Raw genomic sequence first — 5,878 nt, 5'->3', positions numbered from 1 at the left:
CAGTGTTCCTAATTTGTGCTTTTCGTGTGTGTAGGTGACATTGGATAGGAAGTACCCAGCTTGCTATACCAGAAGTTCAATTATAAAGTGGTGATGGGAATTGGGAATACATTTTCCCATAAAACCTACGTCATATATGGCTATATGGTTTAGTTAATCCTTGAAACTTGTTTAACTACATATATATTTGAAATATTGCCTGTTTGGAATTAGTGCAAGTATGAAACACTACTTTTTCACCAACTGTGCTTAAATAGAAGAACTATAAAACCAAATAAGAATTCATTTTTAATTATCATGAATGTTGGTGGTAAGGGTGAGCAGTATTTTTTTTTTTTTTTTTGCTTTGCAGTACGTGGGCCTCTCACGGTTGTGGCCTCTCCCATTGCGGAGCACAGGCTCCGGACGCACAGGCTCAGCGGCCATGGATCACAGGCCTAGCCGCTCCGTGGCATGTGGGATCTTCCCGGACCGGGGCACGAACCCGTGTCCCCTGCATCGGCAGGTGGACTCTCAACCACTGTGCCACCAGGGAAGCCCTTGAGCAGTTTTATTAAAAGTGCAGGTAGATGAAGACTTTGTGAGAACTGTGGGTGGGACCTTTAGATATTCTAAGGGGTTGGTGTGTTGATGGCTCTGGTATTTGAGTATGGTTAATTCGACTTTTACACTTGTGGCTTTCTCTTTCTTCTGTAAGGCATTATTATTAGCCACACTGTTTAAGTTGATCAGATGTGATTAGGGCTTGGGCTTTTGTTGACAAATGGAATAAAGTGAAGGAAGAGAGAAAGAGGGAAACATTGTTCCTCCTGAGATCACTAGGTAAGAGTTGGAAGAAAGTGGACAAATAAACTGCCTGTGTACATCAGCAGCAACACCCACTGTGTGTGGGTCTCCTGGCACTGATTTTTTTTTTCCCCGTGGGGGTAAGGGGAAGGAGCAGAAGAGAACTGATGCACAGCCCACCCACACGGCTCAACCCTAACGGTCAGTGGCGATGCCTGATAGCCCAGAGCCCTGTACTCTCCCTGTGTCTGATGTGAGTGAGTCACTCCAAATCAGAATGTCAGCACCATTCCAGAAGCCCAGTCCCATGCAATCCCATGAAAGGAATATCTTGTTAGCCAGCAGGAGTTATCTGCTTTCATTGATGTCCTCCTGAAACCTGGACCCAACCAGAACCCCGGGACAACTCCATAGACATGAATTCTGGAACCCCTCAGGATATCTGGTCAACCCCATATGTTTGGGGAGTGGGAAGAGGATAGGGTGGGCAGAGGGACTGGAGAGCACCCCAAAGAGAAGATATGGGGTCTGGGGCAAAAGAGGGGGGCATGAGCTCTACTTGTCTAAAAGCAGTACTGCATGAGAAAGCTATCCTGAGATGAGCCCAATTAGACCTTGAATGGTAAAGGGGGCAAAAGAGAGAACGTGACATTGTAACTTTCCCCTGTAAGAGGAGAAAGGGGTTGGTGGGGTCGAGGTGTGGTCACTTCCCTGCACTATCCAGCAGGGACATTGACCCTACCCCTGACTTGGCTCAAGTTAAAGCAAATAGAGTGATGTTTAACTAGCATCACAAGTTCTGGTTAGGGCGAAAGCATCCATAAACTCGTGCATACAATGCTTACAAATGCTTGGTTTAGAGAAATAAAATTTGATGAGGATGGTCTGAAGGTTATACAGTTTATGTATTCTTTCAGTTCTTAAAATCTCTCTTTGAATCACACCAGCTGTGGATCCGAACCATGTGCTTTAGGTCTCCAGTGGAAATGCTTTTTAACAAACTCAGATTTCTGAAGAAGTCATCAGCCTACATTGAGAGGTTGTAAGAGAAGGACTTATGGAACTCCTTGTCATATCTCTGGGAAGAATGTTTTCTTTATGAGGAGCCATCCATGGAAGAAATTTCTCTTAGTTCTTCATTCCAGGAATAGTTGTTTTTCCCCCAAACACCTGGCTTTTATTTTATGGACACTATAGATCATATAACTGACCATGTCTCCCCCTTTTTCTGCTTATATTCAATTTTTTTTTTTTTTTTTGGCTGCCTTGAGTCATCCTTGCCGTGCACGGGCTTTCTTTGTTGTGGCGAGCAGGGGCTACTCTTCGTTGCGGTGCACGGGATTCTCACTGCGGTGGCTTCTCTTGCTGCGGAGCAGGGGCTCTGGGCATGTGGGCTTCAGTAGTTGCAGCATGTGGGCTCAGTAGTTGCAGCTCACGGGCTTAGTCGCTCCACGGCATGGGGGATCTTCCTGGACCAGGGATCGAACCCATGTCCCCTGCATTGGCAGGTGGATTCTTAACCGCTGCGCCACCAGAGAAGTCTCTGCTTATATTCAAATTTGAAGCACTCTTGAGCCAGGGTACAGATCCTCATAACCTGCAGAACTGAATTTCACCCTTAGCATGTTCATCTTCTGGTTTTTTTTCTTGTTTTCCCCTTTAAAATCTTTCTTGTATATCTATTGTTTTGCTTTATTATATTGCATGTACTTTTAGAAAGTCATCTTAAATTATTCTGAGAGCAAGTTGGTTAAATAAGTACAAAGGTGGTGAAGGGGCGCTAACTCACGCGAGTCCATTTGCTGACTGTGGTTGGGTGGCTTGAACAACAGGCTATTCATAAGTACAGGACATTTGCAAGACTGATGTTAGAAACTGGAAGTACCTGCGCTATTTATAGTTGCATTTTTAAACAAATTCTTGAATCTGAGCAGTGAATATGTGCTATTCTAACTGAAAAGGTAATTACCAAATTCCTTAGTAGTCACTTGGCCATGGGGTAGAAGTAACTCGACTCTCCGCCCAGGGGAGATTTCTGGTAATTTCTTTCATCTAAGCAGCACTATTTTCTTTTTAAGGTTAATTCCATTCCAAGATCAAAGTCCAAATACTTAATCAAAACCACTGATTTTGCAAATCCACAGCCAATCTTGGACTAGATTTGCAACCACCAAATTTTGAAGAAAGCAAAGCAAAATGGAACCAGGCCCTTACAAAATACATAGTGTGTTGAACTTTTTTTTTTTTTTTTGCTAATTATCACTAAACACTGAACCCTGCTGCTCTTCAAACTCTCTCTTTCCCTTTTTTTAGGAATAGAAAAAGACCTTGATACCCCATCCTTTGAGTTACAGCTATTAGGACAATGGAGAGAGGGACAAGAGTAAGAGCGGGATGTAGTATTAGGAGGTGTTTGATGGCTGCAAGTCTAGTTCACTTAGTTTTTGTACTGGATGGGCCCATTGCCAGTTTTATTGAGAAAACATGTGCAGATGAGGGCTTCTGTCACCGAAAAGGGGTCATATCTGGCAGAGGAGTGACGGTATTCACAGTAACCCGTCTTCTGGCTGACGGTCCTGGGAATGTGCATGCTATCTCCAGGGTTGGCCTCGCCGGCAGAAAAGTCATTGAAGTTGGAGGTTTCGTGGAGTCAAGTTAGGTGCCGGGCATTGTCCAGGTCCCCCTTGGGATCATAGGCTCAGATGCAGGTACTGCTTGCTCAGTGTCTCAGTGGCCTCCTCAAGGTGTTTCAGACCATTGTCCTCTCTCATGGCCTTGGTGATGAAGTTAGTGTGGCAGCCTGCACCATTCCAGGTCCCAGGAATGGGCTTAGGATCAAAGATTGCTGTCATTCCAAAGTCTTCAAATACATGCCACAAGATGAAACGGGCCGCCCAGAAATGATGTCCCATATCCATTCCTTCACAGGGTCCTATCTGGAATTCCCACCAAGCAGGAATGACCTTGGCATTCCGTCCCTGAAATCTTGACACAAGTGTACAAGCAGGCCTGGTGGTGAGCCTGCACAATATCCCTGCCACAGGCTTTGTCTGCTCCCGCACCACAGTCATATGGACCTTGGGGCCCAGGGAAGTGGCTGGAAGGCCAACCAAAGTGGTGTTCGTCTGTGCGCATGAGAATATATTCCTGCTCCATTCCAAACTGGGGGTGCTGGTTACTCACCATGTCTGTGATCCATTTACAGGTGTGCCTTCAATTGGTCTCTGTGGGCTTTCGGCTGTATTTGAAGACTTCACAGAACACTGGCTTGGGGTCCTTGCAGAAAAGGTCCTGAAACATGGCAGCAAGGATGAGATACTTGTCACTGGTGGAGCTTCAGACTGAAAAGCACTAGGAACCATCAAAATGCCACTCAGGCAACTCATCTAACACCGTCAGTCCAGATACACATAGCTTGGGCTTCCTCACCCTGAGACGAGGACATGCCCACCTGCTGGATGCCTTTTTTCAAGTGGGAACTCGCTGAAGTGGCCGTGGTAGGAGGCATCCTGGGTGGCAGGGCAGGTAGGCGGTGAGAATGAGGTGCAGGAGGAGAGGCGAGGAGGCCGGGGATGCTGTGCAGACGCTCTGCTCTTCTCCCATCCTCAGCTCTGCCGCAATTACCGCTTCCTTCTCATCTAGGAAAAGAAACAAGCTGAGCCTAGAAATGATCTGAATGGGGCAATGGGAGGGTGTCTATTTTCTAAACCTCCCTCGCAGTCTAAGTGTTCCTTCTGTTTCTCCCTGTGTCACCTACAGTCTCAAGAGGAAATGGTGATGAGCTTACCTGTTTCCAGATGGCACAAGCATTGGGTACCATCTGGACCCAATGGTACATGGTATCCTTTGTACCACAGTGATGATGGCTCAGCGTCAGGGGGAGGGGGAGACACAGCATAGGCATGATTTATGGATGTGACTCAGTCTTCCTGGGCCTGCTTCCCTACAGGACTAACCAGAGGCCAAATTGGGAAGAAGGAAAAGATTCATCCTGGTTCCTTTGGCCCCTTTTCCATTGGGAGTGATTCTGACTCTCACCTGCTTAGAATTGAGGATGCCAAGGAGCTTTCTGGTACAAATATTAACAGTGTGGAAAACTGGCCCAGAGTATAAAGAGGAGTTTGAAAAGGGAAGAATCAAGCCCATTGTATTCTTAAAGAAAAGACTTTGAAAAAAATAAATCACAACTTGTAGATTTCAAAAGACTATCTTCTTTCCAGTTTTCCATTTAGAAAATATGGGTATAATAAATACACATTTGTACACACTTGACTTGAGAAAAGCGCCTCAGAAACGCATAGCGGTTATCCTGAATGGTAAGATTCCAGGGGATTGTTTTGTTGTTTTTTTTTTTCTGCTACGCGGGCCTCTCACTGTTGTGGCGTCTCCCGTTGCGGAGCACAGGCTCCGGACGCGCAGGCTCAGCGGCCGTGGCTCACGGTCCCAGCCGCTCCGCGGCATGTGGGATCTTCCCGGACCGGGGCACAAACCTGTGTCCCCTGCTTCGGCAGGCAGACTCTCAACCACTGCGCCACCAGGGAAGCCCCAGGGGATTGTTTTCTTCTTGTTTGGATCTATGGTCTGATTTCCCCACAGTGAATGTGAATGGCAATATTGTTGGATGCTAAGTGAAGGTCAGCTTCTAAAGTCATATGTAAAGAAGAAAATCATGTCCCATAAAATTACCCTTTGAAGACGACTTCCCTACTAAAATGGGATATATGTGGCTTTGTGTGTCACAAAGTAGTTGCCTTGAATTTAGGGTCCAATATATATGAAAAGATACACATCTTCATACATCAGAATCCACGCAAGGTGCTGAAAAGGTGCTAAGCTTGGTGGGAATTGAAACCAGCTGCTGAGGGAATATCTGCCATCTTGCTCTTCATTCCATGGAGCCTCTACTCACTGAGTGGAATGGCCTGAGGAAACGTCTTTACTCTTCAGATGGCTTTCTCTCTGTTTCTCTCACTGTTTCTTTCTCTCTCCTCCCAGGATGTGGTGAGGGGTCTTGTCTTAGAGCTGGGTTTGCAAGGCAAGCCATTATATTCATTTAGATTGCATATTCTAGATCAATAAAATTAGCATTTTA

At 45.9% G+C, this 5,878-nt stretch overlaps 1 pseudogene; it reads right to left on the bottom strand.

Annotated features, from left to right (window-relative positions):
* Positions 1-3,223: 3,223 nt before the first annotated feature.
* On the bottom strand, positions 3,224-4,294 carry LOC132488030 (glutamine synthetase-like; annotated as a pseudogene).
* Positions 4,295-5,878: the final 1,584 nt, after the last annotated feature.

This window comes from Mesoplodon densirostris, chromosome 4, assembly GCF_025265405.1.
Source record: "Mesoplodon densirostris isolate mMesDen1 chromosome 4, mMesDen1 primary haplotype, whole genome shotgun sequence".
NCBI classification, from domain to species: Eukaryota; Metazoa; Chordata; class Mammalia; order Artiodactyla; family Ziphiidae; genus Mesoplodon; species Mesoplodon densirostris.
Note: the sequence above shows the minus strand (reverse complement) of the source record. Positions and strands in the feature narration are given on the sequence as shown.